This window comes from Chelonia mydas, chromosome 1 (genome assembly GCF_015237465.2).
Source record: "Chelonia mydas isolate rCheMyd1 chromosome 1, rCheMyd1.pri.v2, whole genome shotgun sequence".
In the NCBI taxonomy this organism is placed as follows: Eukaryota; Metazoa; Chordata; order Testudines; family Cheloniidae; genus Chelonia; species Chelonia mydas.
This window is the reverse complement of record NC_057849.1, coordinates 292,481,665-292,498,155: the sequence shown is the minus strand read 5'-3', so window position 1 is coordinate 292,498,155 and position 16,491 is coordinate 292,481,665. Positions and strand designations below refer to the sequence as shown.

The window sequence follows — 16,491 nt, the reverse complement described above, 5'->3', positions numbered from 1 at the left end:
TTTTATTTTCAATTAGTTTAGTGAGCAGAGAATTTTAAACTAGCCTTTGCTTTCAGATTAACCATAATGTGAGCTAATGTGAGATCTGAAAAACCAGTGTGTCAGGCTGAGTCACATCATAAGTAAGGTACTTATATTTAAAAACTTTTATATGAAGAAGAAAGTTTGTTTTGTAATATAATCATTTAAACTTCACAACATTATTTCTGTTTGAACAAGACCTTACAAAACATTTAGCTTTCCCCCCTGAGTATAGTTGAATTGATAAAACTATTGGTGTTTCTTTAGTTTTATTTTTATGCATTGTAAAACATTTATATTATCTCCCAAAGCAAATTAAAGTACAAGATCCAAGTACAGATGAAAGCATCTGGCATGCAATATTAATATCTCACAGAAAGTTTGTTCTATGTTTCAGAAAGGCAGTCTGTTGTTAAACAAAAGTCGAAATAGACTTTTAAGTACATCAGAATTTGTGCAACCCATCATGTACAGTTTCCACCAGCTATTTCTTAAAAGGCTTCTTGAGAAGGGAATTTTGGTGTCTTCAGTTAAAAGTGCCACTTTCTTTTTATATCACGAGCTATTTCAATGACAACAGTATATTTTGGCTGGTTTCTGAAAACGTACGCTTTCTTTTAATCTATACACAACCTCAATTAATGTTCAGGTCAGTAAGTGGGAAGACATTTCTGGAATCAATCATTTTGGGTAAAGGAGTACATATCCTGCACGCTTACTAATGGAATGGAAATAATGCCTGGAACTTCTCCAAAACAGTCACTGTCTCAATGGAGCAATTAAATATGTATGAAGAATGTTTGCAGTGAAGTTCAAACACATCAGCCTAAGGCTTATATTTTTAGTTTAATTTATTCACAGCCTTTCTGTGTGCTGCTGCTTGATGGTCCAGAAACATTTCTGAGCACGGTGCCTATTGCATCGTGTATGTACCACTGACTGACAGATACAGTGACAGTTTCTACTTTTGATCACCATCTCAGGAACCAGAAGTAGACTCTGTAGTAAGAGAATGGAGTGTTAGTATTCAGGTTAGCAGAGTTCTATTCATTAATCCATTCGGCATCGTTCCAGCTGTGCGAAGCAATCTTCTGCTTTAATTCATACCATTTATCTTAGGATATGGGTGTTTAACTAAACTTCCTTTTCTGGTTGCTGCAGCATTATTAGGATTTCAGATAAGAATCCCCTATGATATGGCCTGAATCCTGTGTCTTCAGATCATTACTTTTATCCTTCACAAAAGAGAAGCTTGTGTTATAGCTAGAAGCTGCTCTTTATACCCTCAGTGAATAATGGAGCTCTTTAGAATGCTAGTGATAATATTTCCTGATTATTACACTTCTTTGCCAAACATATAAAAGAACACCTGTTATTTTGAGGGTCAGTAATTCTTTGCTCTCTACCATTTCAAATGATAAAGAAACTCAACCTACTGCAAAAAGATTTTGTTTCAGAGCTAGATTTTCTTTGGACTTGCTCTTAGCATTGTGGTGTGTTACTGATCCGATGGCACCACCACGTCACTTCGTTCATTTGTTATCAATTCATGGGTTTCAGGTAAGTGGGATTTTCAAATAACTAGGCTTCATGCCATTGGCAAGGCATCTAAGCAAAACCAATATTTTAAGAGGATTGCTGATAATGTAATTACTTGTGGGAGATGTATGGATATTCCCCATATCAAAACCATATCAGCCTAATGTGTTCTTTAAGCAGTAACATTAGTAGAATGAGAGTTTGCGCTCCAGTAATGAGATACGCTCATGACAGATAGTGGCATGGTGAAGCAAAGGCATTTTTGTACACTCAACATTGAAGCAGAGTCAGAAACGTTTGTTTTTTGAATGAGTTTTCAGGCTGTTATTAGAACAAAACCTGTGTTCTAGTGATATTGTAACCATTGTACTAAATGCAACAGGTTGTGATCCTCTAAAACTCCCAGTGGGTTCTTTTTTGTGCTGGACAAAATACCGAATCATGGCCATATTTTGAATGTCCTGTGACTAATAATAATAATGTTTATAGTACATCTGTAGTACTTATATGGCCCCCATTACTGTAGTATCTAAGCACCTCAGAGTCTTTAATGGATTTATCTTCACAGCACCACGATGAGGTAGGGAAGTGCTATTACTCTCATTTTACAGATGGGGAACTGAAGCATAGAGAGACTAAAGGCTGAATGCTCAAAAGTTGGAGGTTAGGAGCCTAAATAGAAGTTAGGAGCCTAATTCTCTTTTTGGGGATTCAGCCCTAAGGGCCAGATTTTTAAAGGTATTTAGGCATCTAAAGATACACATAGGCACCCAGTGGGATTTTCAAAAGTGTCTGGTGCCTAACCCATGGGTGCCTTTCTGCATCTGTAGGCACCAAATACCTTTAAAAATCTGGCCCTAAGTGATGTGCTCAAGGTCACATAGGAAACCTATAGCAGGGCAGGGTATTAAACTTACATGGTCAAAGTCCCAGACTAGTGCCCCTGCCCCAGCCACAGGGCCATCCTTCCTTTCTATTTTCACTTTAACATGCTGAACGCTTTGATGGTCCAAAACATTAGGTAATTAAGAAGGAACTCAAAACCCAGACTATTCCATTTAAAATTCTACTTTGAGCATATTGGACTCAAAAATATGAACTTTAGGACATCTGTTCTTGCTGGAGATGTCAGGAACAAAGGGGAATATTTATAGGATATGGGAGTGCCCAAACATCAGCATGGAGGTAGGTTTTTATATGACTCATGTTTGCAATTGCATCAGGATCTACAGTTTGAATCTGAGGCCAATGATCTTGGAGGTGCTCCGAGTTTAAGGAGACCTGGGTATCTGCAAGAAGCTGTGGTTGTTGGCTTTTGAGGTCTACATTAGCACTTAAGATGACTGATTGTCCCAGAGATATATTTCAAGGGAACAAGGGCCTGATCCTCTTCCCATTGAAATAGATGCTGAAATTCCAGTCGACTTCAATGGGGCAGGATCAGGCCCTAATTCTGACTGATATTTAACTTCAACAGTTAGCTTCCACAGTTGTAAACAAACTCCATGCAGTATATACAACTAGATTTTGGAGCCTTTAACTGACAGGTATTGTGTTTGATGAGTTAAGTCTTAAACACTTTCTTCTTCAGCTTCAAGAGCATCTTCCTGATGTTACCCCAATGGTAGTTCCTTCATACTGCTGACTCATATCTTGTCATTATTCCACATGCGAAACTCCCACTAAAACCAGTGTGAGTCTGTATTAAAAATCTTTCCTATGATACAACCATTGCTTGGCATATGTGTTTGTGTTTGTGCATATTGCTTCCTCTACCTCATCCCCTCTCATCCCTCCATTTAGTGAATTTTCCTTTTGGCTAGTTGTTTTTCTTAAAGGTTTATGTTCCAGTTTTGAACAGTAATAACATTCTCATGATTTATGATGTATCAAAAGCCTGCTCTGCTGTTATTTTTATGGCATAGAAGTACATAATATAGCTTTATGAATTGTAGGATGTCACATTCTTACATTTTATGAGATGAGATTATGAACTGTAATATTAATGTGTTCTGACAGAAAATAAGAACATAAAAAGGGCCATATTGGGTTAGACCAATGGTCCATCTAGCTCAGTATCCTGTCTTCTGACAGTGGCCGGTGCCAGATGCTTCAGAGGGAGTGAACACAGAAGGGCAATTTAACTGAGTGATCCATCCCCTATAGTGCAGTCCCAGCTTCTGGCAGTCAGAGTTTTAGGGACACACAGAGCATAGGGTTGCATCCCTGACCATCTTGGCTAATAGCCATTGATAGACCTATCCTCCATGATCTTATCTAATTATTTTTTGAACCCCATTATAGTTTTGACCTTCACAACATCCCCTGGCAAAGAGTTCCACAGGTTGACTGTGTGTTGTGTGAAGAATTACTTCCTTTACAGTATGATAACTCATCTAATTAGGTTCCAACTCCATTACAAAACCTACTGCTTTGGGGCACTGAGTTACCAAACAGTATGGTTAAAATATGGTTTGCTCATATCTATATAGAGCAGAGCTCAATTTTAAGCATATCATTGCACTATCATGATTCAGCTGGATGCCATAGCAAAGCGGTAGTACAGATGGGAACTCAGTGTAATATAATATGCTTATATTTTAATTGTATTAGTACCATATATTATATATATTATAGTTCCACAAATACATCTATATATCTATATCTATAATTCCACAAACCTGGCAGAATTGAAAAATATAAGGATACTTTTTTCCATGTGTTAGCAGCTTTCAAGTTTAGAGTGAAACAACTATAATAGGCTAATAGTTTTGTATGTTCCCCATTACGTTAGCTTTGTATTTTTGGCTTTATATTAGACTGATGTGATAGCAAATTTTCTGTTATTTTAGACTTCACACACTGTGATATCTTGCAAGATGTAACTTCTTATTCATCAAGACATCTTGTAAGTACTTTTTACAATAAAATTTGTGCAAAGCTTACCAAGGTAAAATATAATTACAAGTATTTTGAACAACTCTTTAATGTTTTTTCAAAGAGTTTGAATAAATATGTCTCTTTCATCTAACCAGGATGATTAATCTAGTGCTAGATATATTTACGAGCAAAAAAAAATCCAAAAAGGCATAACTCTTTTTTCTCTGGCAATTTTTTCATGTGAAAATGTTTCGAGAGAGTACACACCATATGTCACTAAGCAAAGGAGTTTGTTTGTTTTTTTGCACAAATGAAAGACACCTAATAACCAGGCACATAAGTTATAAATCGATTACATTTATGAAAGAAATATAACAAATCATTCAACGGAGAACAATCCTATTTGCTTGTTAAAAAAGATAGTAATTGAACTGAGTAGCTTCAAACCAAAAAATATAGAAATTTCTATTATTAAATTTTACACAGTAAATACAGCAATAAGGATTTATTTCTGTTTGAATTAATATATAAGACCTATGAGCTTCAGTTGTCACATCTGCATCTTTTAGTATTTTACCAAAGTATTTTACATGCTCAGAATGTCATCTGAAATTTGTCGTCACTGTAGTAAGTATTATTTTTACTATTTGGTTCAACCGCAGTTGACCCTCCACATCCCCAATACAATAAATGTCACAGGTAACAAATGAACATTTGTCTTTTTCTAAAAATTGAGCACAGCCTACTCCTACCTAAGAAGATATTATTGATCTTAGACTATGAATAAGCATAAATTATCCAGAATCTCATGCTTTCCATTTATCTGATAAATAAAACTTTTCAAAAACTTAAATTAAACTTTTCAAAAACAAAACTAGTTTTGACAGAGAACTGAACAGAAAGAAGCTGACGAGGAGGTTTCCGAGAACATGTTCTGAACTTCAGAGATTGCATGCTTTGTGTTAAAAGACTAATTAAAGACCCAATCCTGTGAATTGCAGAGCCACCCTCAAATTCTGTTGACTTCAGTGACAGTTGAGGGCAAACAGGACCAGTATCTTATACCAATGTGCCATTAACATGAATTAGTACAGTGAGATGCCTTTATGCATTGGGGTGAAGTTCTCTCTCCTCCCCGCACAGAGTCTGAGTGAAGTTGCTTTGTGTGGGACATGGTGTGGAACTTGAGGGGGAATGGAATCCCCACTCCAAAACCAGAGCATGGTGTAGGGCAATTCTTTAATATCTTCAGGGCTACTGTCCCAGCTTGGCTGTTGCCAGTGCCCCTGCCCATACCGCTAGATTCATATGATTGCCAGCTAAGTGGTCATATTCTCACATCTTATGCAGCATGGCTCTAAAGCTTGCCTCAGGAATGGCTTATATGGTACTGGGATGGAGTCCAACTCTGCCATACACAGGAAACACACAACACCCTAGTGTCCACTTTGCAACCTGCCCCACTCACAGTCGAACCTCTGTAGCTGTGTTCAGCTGGAGGCCTTCTGCAGCCTCTGTACCCTTGAGGGAATTTAGCCATAGTAGAATAAATTCACACAATGGTTCAACTAACTGTTCCGATAACCCCTTCCTCTATAAACCAATTTATACCTTTGCATATCTGAATCTCCAACAGCATACATAGGACCCAATTCTCATTTCATTGATCGCTGGGCAAATCTGGTATAACTCTGCTGCTGTTGCTGGAGTTACAGTTGGTTTAAGTGACAGATGATTTGTGTCCATAATGGATGGAAGTTCTCTTCTTCTGTTCCTCTATAAAATGAAATAGAGCCAACTATGCATTATTGAGGTACATTTTTTTCAAGGTTTCAGGAGACAAAGCAAAACTCAAAGAGTTTTTATATGTTACCAGAACCTTAAAATAAAAACCACAACCTTTCAAAATGCAGAGTTTGGATTTATGATATTATAAAGTATCTCAGAAGGATCATCCACCAGCTGTATTTACCGACTGACTGAACATTCTCAACCTCTTTTTTTAGAGAGGCAGTAACAGGACAGCTTATGTCTAGAAATTTCTCACAGACTATTAGCTTGTCATTGGTGAGAAGGCTGTTTAAAAGCTTGACTGCTGCTGAACACAGAATACCAACAGTACACCTCCTACCAGCAGACAGATATCTGACTTAGGCTGCCATTCCACTGATTTCACTACAAAAAGTCCTGCATTAGGACCTGCTGTAAAACTTTTGAAAACTTTTCCAGGAACTTCTATAATTGATGAACAGTACTCCTCTTTGTATCACATCTACTCCAATTTGTTAAGCCTTCTCTCTTTGCAACCCAATGCCTACTTGTCAGTTATTGTGTTTTGTTCCTATATTACTGAAAAAAATAATAAAATATAATTAATTAAAACACTTCTTTAATTTGAGGCTGTTTCATAATATATTATCATCTGCAGCCAACACAAGAGTTCACTCAGGGTGCTCACATAGCAAAGATACTCACAAAATTCATCTCCCAGCAGTGGCTGTCTCCAATGAGCTGACAGCACAGGTGCCCCATATTACCTCATGTGGTTCCCAAACTAATTCAGATATGAACCTTGGATTGTGCTGCATCATCTACAGCCATCTCAGGACAGCCAGAAGCGGCAATGAGAGCAAGCATGTTTCCTTTCTGACTATTGCTGTACTGGGCAGGTCCTGCCTCCACACTTACTCGAGATCTTTTTAGGGTTAGGTGATCTTTAATTGCTGGGCCCTCACAGTTCCTGTTTGGAAAGGAGTCCACCAAGAGGACTGGGCATTGTGCCCAAGATGGTGCCTTCCCTGTAGATATCAAAGGTAGGATGAGGGAGCCTGGAGTAGGAAGCCTGACCAGATACTTAGCCATGCAGTGAAAGCTTTATCCCATTGCCACCACAAAGCTGCTTTAAAGCCAATGTATTTGTTCACAGGGAGGATTCCCCCTGTGTAGAGGAATTACTGAATGGTGTAGAGCCACTTGAGAGTGGCTGGAGAAAGTGTGGGCACGTCTGAAGCATTACTAATTCCTGCTTGGTCCTCCTGACAGCTGCTATTACAATGGCAGTATAGTGCCTCCTGAAGGAGCTGTGTTATTACAGGGGAATCCATGAGGATGTCTTCTACTTCCTTTATCTCTAGGGCTTCCATTTCTTGCAGACCCTGGTGTCTGATGGAGGCTGAGAGACCAAGCTATATACACACCCTGTGATGTCCCGAACCTTCTCACCTACTGGTACATGTAAGATAGCCTGGAATTTCCACTAGGTTAGCCTGACGAATCAAGGTTTTTAAAATTATGAGCCAGAAGTTAGAATCCAAGGCCAAGATTTCCAAAAGTAACTAGAGTTTTGGAGTACTTCCATTTTTGGGTGCCCAGCTTGAGACAGTTTACAGGGGCCTGATTTTCAGAGGGTGGTTGCTCAGCATTTTTTTAATATCAGGCTCTTTTTATCTGTCTGAGTTTGGACACCCCAAAACTGAAGCACCCTAAATAACTGATTACTTTTGAAAATCTTAGTGTTAAGTCCATATATAGACACGACCTTGGTTTTCAAAAGGGCTAAATTTCCAACAGTTACCATTAAGTTCAATGGAAGTTGGGTGCTCACACTTTTGAAAATCAGGAAATATATTTTAAAAGTGTATCTTTAGCCTCCTAGGATAACATTTTCAGGACTTGCCCAAGTCAGTTTTCAAAATGGCACTTAGTCTCCTAAGCCACTAAGGTGCTTTGAAAATTTTCCCTTATTTTTGAAAAATCTTGATTCTGCTGTTTCCTGGACCAGCTGCAACCCCCTCCCCAGTTTTGCTGGAGAAGTAGGTTACCTATCCCACATAAAGTAAGCCTGAAATATCATTTCCCTTTTCTTTATGTAACGCCCAGCTTGTGGGTTACATTTATATAAGGGTTGTTTTTCAAACTGCTTTCTACTAGAGCTAGACAATTAACTTTTGACTGTGTAAGTTGACCAACAGGTAGAATTCTATGACTAGAACTCATGTGAATCCTACACTACCTTGCATATGATAGGTGTTGACTGAAGAAACTTTTTACAAGCAAGCTGTCATAAACATACAGCTAAGGGTATCATAAAATCCCTCCTTACCTGTAAAGGGTTAAGAAGCTCCAGTAACCTGGTTGGCACCAGACCAAAAGGACCAATAAGGAGAGAAGATACTTTCAAATCTGTCAGGGAAGGTTTTTGCTTTGTTCTCTTTGTTGGTTGTCTCTGGGTCAGCGAGGAATCAGGACAGGGAAAATACATCTCCCAAAGCCCTACTTGAACTAATCATCTAGATTACAAAAATTGTAAGTAAAGCAAGGAAATGCGTTACCTTATCTTTTGTTTTAGCTTGTGAATTTTCTGGCTATCGCTAACACTTTTTGTTAAAAAAACCTAACACGTCTGCCTCCAGGCAAAGAGATAGAAGAGGAAAAAAACTCCAGCTGTTCTCAGCTCCTGCTTTCCCCAAGCAGCTAAAAGAAGAAAAAAAATTCCTAAGGTTTGTGCTCCTGTTTCAAAATGATCTCTGGTTCAAAATGATCCCACCGCTCTGCCACCATGTCAGGGTTCCCTCCCCACTCTGAACTCTAGGGTACAGATGTGGGGACCCACATGAAAGGCCCCCTAAGCTTATTTCTACCAAGCTTAGGTTAAAACTTCCCCAAGGCACAAATCTCTATTTGTCCTTGGACTGAGGTATGCTGGCCCCACCAAGTGATTTAGACAAAGAATCAGGGAAAGGACCACTTGGAGTTCCTATTCCCACAAAATATCCCCTCAAGCCTACATCCCCTTTCCTGGGGAGGCTTGAAAAATAAACAAGGTGAGCACAAACCAGACCTTTGGGTTTGTAGGACACTAAAAACCCAATCAGATTCTTAAAAAACAGAACTTTATTATTTAAAAAAAAGTAAAAGAAGCACCTCTGTAAAACCAGGATGGAAGGTAATTTTACAGACAATCAGATTCAAAACACAGAGGATTTCCCTCTAGGCAAAACTTAAAAGTTACAAAAACCAGGGATAAACCTCCCTCTAGCACAGGGAAAATTCACAAGCTAAAATAAAAGATAAACTAATGCATTTCCTTGCTTTACTTACAGTGTTTGTAATCTAGATGCATAGTTCAAGTAGGGCTTTGGGAGATGTATTTTCCCTGTTCTGATTCCTCGCTGACCCAGAGAGAATAAAGCAAAAACCTTCCCCCACAGATCTGAAAGTATCTTCTCCCCTTATTGGTCCTTTTGGTCATGTGCCAACCAGGTTACCTGAGCTTCTTAACCCTTTACAGTTAAGGAGGGATTTTATGATACCCTTAGCTGTATGTTTATGACACAAGCCATGAACTTTCTTAGACTGCTTTCCTTCTTCTATGTTACAGATAGGCAATGGCATTCAAAACTTAAAGATTTAAGGCTAATTAGTTTAATTTAAATGAGCTAGTGTTTGAAATAGATAACACTTTCATTTTGATAAATTAATGGTGTGGCAAAAAAACCCGCTAAAAGATGCTTCTACCTATAATAAGATATGATGCTCTCTAGAATTCTAATACTTCATCATATAATTACATTACCTAATCTGATTTATTTTTCTGCATGAAACATAGTACAAATATTTCCTCTCCACATTAACATAAATATAATTTTAGATTTTATACAAATGTTAGTGGAAAAAACTCAAGTAACTCTGGAATCATATTTATTTATTGGGCATTTTGGGTAATGACTAGTATCAGAGAAAAGTGTATTATGATTTATTTTGTTGGCTTTGCTGATAGCATGAAATACCAGATTACATTACTTTGTTTGCATAGAACATCCATCTGCAGCCACACGTGGACCCAGGATTTGATTAGAACTGGTGAATACTGCTTAAATTTTCCCACAAATATCTGTGTCCAATCTTTAAATGAACTTGTTGCCTCTGTTTTTCTCCCTCTTTCCCATCTATTTTCAACAGATATTTGAACAAGTGAGGCCTGATCCAAAACCAAATGAAGTAATCATAAGACTCCCTTTGATTTCAGTGGTCTCTGGATCAGGCCCTTAAGGGTTACTGGAATGAAGGTTTTCAAAAAATGAATTTCAAAATCATATGCACAGCAAATAAGTACTGAATGCTACTAGAGTACACAAAGGATGAAATACATCCTAGCCACATAAAAAAGTGGGTGTTTCTTCTCAATCCACATAGCTAAGAGAGAAGCTCCCATAAACATCTGCAAAGCTACCTTGTTATCCTCCACCAAAACTCTCCTTAGCCATGATGCCTACAAAAATCTTCCAGTGTGCTGAGATCACTGCCTATCAGGCTGACCAGTATTGTCTCATTGTTAACTCATACTCTCCCATCTATTGGTCTATACCCATTTGTCATCTCTTATCTTAGATTGTAAGCTCTTTGGGGGCAGGGGACTGTCTTTTTGTTTCTGTGTTTGTCACAGCACCAGCTATAATGGGGTCCTGGTCCATGACTAGGGCTCCTAGGCACCAGAGTAAGACAAATAATAATAATAATTAATAATAATCAGGGTTTATGTGGATGAGTATGAAGAGGTGGAGGAGATATCTACCACACAAATCATGGGCCAGTGAGCTGCACAGGGCTCTCAGACACTTGAGGTTGGAGCAACAGCTGCAACCCCTCTGTACCAGTAGTACGGATGTTTTGAGCATGTGTAGTATGAAATGTTTTGGTATACATGAGGCTGGCCAAAGGACCATTTCTACCACATATAGCGGCTGTAAAGACACCCCGCGTTAAACGGTGGCATCTGCATTCCTTCTGCAGCCCCGACATGCGGTTTAAGACATGTATATTTGATGCAGTATGCAGAGTAAATTGACTTAGAACTGTTTTCTCCACCTTCAGAACTTTTTTGTCTGTTCACTCTTGTCTAGTCCCTTCATCCCACCTAACAGAAACGCTGTATGCACAGACCAGGGGTGTCTTATGGGGAATGCGAGGCACCCAAAATGTTTAATTTCTCTGTTTTTTAGAGCCCAAATCTTGTATACCATGTATAGTATACTTATACCTTGTATACTATTAAAAAATCAACATTTGTGAACAGGTCCCGCTACACAGGTCCCCCTGTTATTTTCTATTCTAAGTCAAGGGAACTGTAGTATTTCAGAATTATATAGGCAAATACCAATTTCTTAATGCAGATCATTTATCAATTAATTTCAACCATGGGAGAGAGAGAGATTGGGGTGAAATCTTGCAATGGTAATGTTTCTGTCTAAAGGGATCATGGTATAGAAAGTTTAAAACAAAATTATATTTTCAGCTAAGTGATATTTAACTTTGGTAATTAAAATTGCGATCTTTGTAAGTAAAGTATTTTAATATAGTAAGTGTATAGTAGCTCTAAAATATTCATTGGTGCATTTCTTTTTTCTTTTTCAAAACTTTTCATTAAGGCAAAGTTACAATAATGTTAACATACTAGATCGTACATTACTTATTACTTATTCAGGATCAGGTTAATGTTCAATAAACCTGGCTAAAGATTCTGGCTTGCTGGCTGGGGAACCCTCCTTCCCTGAGTTCACTAAAAAGGGTGACCAAATTTCTAAATACTACTATCTTGGCGCTTCTCCTCTGTAAGTACTTGGTGTGAAAGATTTTCCACTACCAGGACCATCCATATTTTACTATATCACAATTCCACAGGACAAGAAGTCATGTTTTTCCAATAATGTGAAACACACATTAGTGCATTTCTAAGTGCTATCTGGTACATGTATTGTGTAACACTACTGTTCGAGCAAAATAGCTTTAGGGGCTAATCCCCATTAGCCTACACCTATAGGCCATGTCTTATTACCTGGTGCCGCTACTGTACACTCTTACCATACAGCATTCTACAGCAAACCAACTGTAAGTGAGTGAATGGTGAATTAGCCCTTGTGGATCTGGGTCTAAGCTCACTTACACCAGTGTAAATCAAGAATACCTCCATTAAAGTAATTGGAATTACATGACTGTAAAAACAGGCAAGTGAAGTCAGAATCAGGCCTGTGCTCTGCAATGACAGCATTAAATGCAGTAGGTGATGTCAAGAACTAAAGTGAGATCATATCAAATAAATCAAACATTATTTTTAATGTTGGAATTTAAGACACTAATTGAAATATATTTTTGACAGCATTATCACTACCTGCCTTCCCCATACACCCATCCCCACTGTAAGAACAAACACTGGCATTATTCTCGTTGTGATCATAGTTAAACCAAAGGAACCCAGTGCAGATAAGTCTCCCAGTGCATCCCCTCTGGCATTCCCAGGCTCTGCTGTTGTGAGAGCAAGAGATGTCAGGCAGACATGCCAAACCCACGAAAAAAACACAGAAATTGGGCTTGTTTTTGTCTTAATTGGCTTGTGGATTGCTTGTTGGCTAGTTTTTGGCTTGTAGCTTGTTGCTTGTTTGGCTTGTAGCTTGTTGTAGCTTGTTGCTTCTTTTTTTTGATTGGCTCCCAGCAAGCAGGGGCAAGGGGGGGCAAACAGGGGCAAGGGTGGGAGACAGTCAGGGGTGCACAGCAGGCCACCACAGGCCCAGACTGCTCGCCGGGGGGATCTAGTCACATAGAGTGTTGGGATTCTTAGGGATTGGCTTGTTTTGGCCTTGTTTTGAAATGGGATTAGCTTGATTTTTGGCTTACTGTGAAAGGCGGGGTGCTTATTTACTGCATGAAAGTTGGTAACTGTGATCTCAGGCCATTCTGGAAATGAGGAAGAAGATCCTCAGCTGGTGTAAATGATCATCAGTACACTGAGTTCAGCGGAGCTTGACATTTTGCACTAGCTGAGGATCTGTCCGAAATGGGTGTCGGAAATGGCAGCAAATGGTGCTGATACCAAGCCACTGGACTGACTAAAAATCTTACATTTCATTTTTTAAATGGTTTTAGGAAATTCGTTTTTTGAAACAGATTTAGTATTGGAAACCTTGTGAATTAAAACAAGAAAAATAAAAAATGTTGGCATTTGCACATGAACAGCTGCAGCTCTGTAGTTATTGTACACTGTGGGACAGTGTTTGAGCCAGTTCTGAAATTAAAATTGATGGAAAATATTTAATTTGCCTGACAGTATTTCTTTTTGGAGGTTTGTAAAGCATTTCTAAATGCCAAGAGTTGCAAAATCAAATTCGTTTTTGCCTGCTCTATCTCTATTTTCAGCGTACTTTTAACTATCCTGGCAGGTTTATGAAATGTGTCTTTAACTTATAGCTATTCAATGCATACCTAATGATTTTGAAAATAATGAATAGCATGGTATTTTATATCCCTGTAACACCTCCATCCAAGGAGCTGAAAGTGTTTGACAAATGCTTATTAAATATTAATTAATATTAGTTTCAGTTTCAATATGCCTGGAGAGGATGCAAGTTTATTTGTTCTATTACATAAGTACACATTAAATAAATTACTAAGTGCACATGCTTCATGCAATGATAATGATCAGTAACTTAACATCTGATTCTCTACTCCTTGCTCAAACTAAACTCCCACTGACTTCTATGGAAATTTCATTCCGAATATTAATCTTGGGTAACTAATGTTCTTATTTTGGGTAAGAAGTTACAAGTATTAAGCTGTATGCTCTTCAGTGTCCATTAGCTGTCTTTGCCAATTCTCAGTCAACTGAGTTCAATGGGAATTATGCCTGGATACACTCGCAATACAAGGCTCTTAAAATAGTGTGCCACAGATATTTCAAAACGTACTTTTTACCAAGCACACTGATTTTTTTTTTAACACAGGAAGATTTGTAAAAGGGAAAAATAATGCACTTTTTGGCCTGTCACAAAAGACAAGAAGTGAGCAGGAAAATAGTCAAAGTATGACTTTCATCTCATCACTTGATCTTAGCAGAACTCTTACTTCCTGATCATCAAAGCTGAAACATCATAAAGGCTTTTGCAGAGGAGGGAGGGTCATGAAAGGTTTAGAAGAAAATTCTAAATAAGAATTGCAATAAGTAGCTCAAAGTTGCTGGTAATCGTAGGTAATAATATCTACCACCTACATGTGGCTGGATATATCTTGTATGAAAACCTTCTGCATTTTCAAATTTCACCTGTTACTGACGGGGAAACTAAGTTACAGGTTGTGCCTTGCTTTGGGTGTGCTGTGACTTAGTGGAGTTGTCGCAGGCCTGAGAATCTGGATTCTGGCACTGATTTTTGTGGACTTGGGCTGGTTATTTAACTTATCTTTAGCTTTCCAGGACAGATTCTGTGCTGTTCAGGGATCTACTCAGCACAGGCAAGTGGAAGCGGGGGGGGCGGGGGGGGGGGTCATCAGTGAGCTTGTTATGGTTCCCTGTTTCTTGGATAGAACTTTGCCAGGTCTGGGCCCAGCATAAATTAGAACAGCGACAAAAAGAAAAGGAGTACTTGTGGCACCTTAGAGACTAACCAATTTATTTGAGCATAAGCTTTCGTGAGCTACAGCTCACTTCATTGGATGCATACTGTGGAAAGTGTAGAAGATCTTTTTATATACACACAAAGCATGAAAAAATACCTCCTCCTACCCCACTCTCGTGCTGGTAATAGCTTATCTAAAGTGATCACTCTCCTTACAATGTGTATGACAATCAAGTTGGGCCATTTCCAGCACAAATCCAGGTTTTCTCACCCCCCCCCCCCACACACACAAACCCATTCTCCTGCTGGTAACAGCTTATCTAAAGTGACCACTCTCCTTACAACGTGTATGATAATCAAGGTGGGCCATTTCCAGCACAAATCCAGGGTTTAACAAGAACGTATGGGGGTGGGGGGGTAGGAAAAAACAAGGGGAAATAGGTTACCTTGCATAATGACTTAGCCACTCCCAGTCTCTATTCAAGCCTAAGTTAATTGTATCCAATTTGCAAATGAATTCTAATTCAACAGTTTCTCGCTGGAGTCTGGATTTGAAGTTTTTTTGTTGTAATATCGCAACTTTCATGTCTGTAATCACGTGACCAGAGAGATTGAAGTGTTCTCCGACTGGTTTATGAATGTTATAATTCTTGACATCTGATTTGTGTCCATTTATTCTTTTATGTAGAGATTGTCCAGTTTGACCAATGTACTGGCAGAGGGGCATTGCTGGCACATGATGGCATATATCACATTGGTGGATGTGCAGGTGAACGAGCCTCTGATAGTGTGGCTGATGTTATTAGGCCCTGTGATGGTGTCCCCTGAATAAATATGTGGGCCCAGTTGACAACGGGCTTTGTTGCAAGGATAGGTTCCTGGGTTAGTGGTTCTGTTGTATGGTATGTGGTTGCTGATGAGTATTTGCTTCAGGTTGGGTGGCTATCTGTAGGCAAGGACTGGCCTGTCTCCCAAGATTTGTGAGAGTGTTGGGTCATCCTTCAGGATAGGTTGTAGATCCTTAATAATGCGTTGGAGGGGTTTTAGTTGGGGGCTGAAGGTGACGGCTAGTGGCGTTCTGTTATTTTCTTTGTTAGGCCTGTCCTGTAGTAGGTGACTTCTGGGAACTCTTCTGGCTCTATCAATCTGTTTCTTCACTTCCGCAGGTGGGTATTGTAGTTGTAAGAACGCTTGATAGAGATCTTGTAGGTGTTTGTCTCTGTCTGAGGGGTTGGAGCAAATGCGGTTGTATCGCAGAGCTTGGCTGTAGATGATGGATCGTGTGGTGTGGTCTGGATGAAAGCTGGAGGCATGTAGGTAGGAATGGCGGTCAGTAGGTTTCCGGTATAGGGTGGTATTTATGTGACCATCGTTTATTAGCACTGTAGTGTCCAGGAAGTGGATTTCTTGTGTGGACTGGACCAGGCTGAGGTTGATGGTGGGATGGAAATTGTTGAAATCACGGTGGAATTCCTCAAGGGCTTCTTTTCCATGGGTCCAGATGATGAAGATGTCATCAATATAGCGCAAGTAGAGTAGGGGCGTTAGGGGACGAGAGCTGAGGAAGCGTTGTTCTAAGTCAGCCATAAAAATGTTGGCATACTGTGGGGCCATGCGGGTACCCATAGCAGTGCCGCTGATCTGAAGGTATACATTGTCCCCAAATGTA

General features: G+C 39.1%; 1 protein-coding gene and 1 long non-coding RNA gene across 3 annotated transcripts in view; one reads left to right on the top strand and one right to left on the bottom strand.

Moving 5' to 3' along the window:
- Positions 1–6,210, bottom strand: part of LOC122466262 — a 44,925-nt gene extending 38,715 nt beyond the window's left edge. Inside the window, exon 1 of the long non-coding RNA XR_006291639.1 lies at positions 6,052–6,210. This is a non-coding gene — a long non-coding RNA (uncharacterized LOC122466262). The remainder of the gene's footprint in view (positions 1–6,051) is intronic.
- TMEM117 (transmembrane protein 117) overlaps positions 1–16,491 on the top strand; it is a 326,549-nt gene that overhangs the window by 228,489 nt on the left and 81,569 nt on the right. The window lies entirely within an intron of this gene.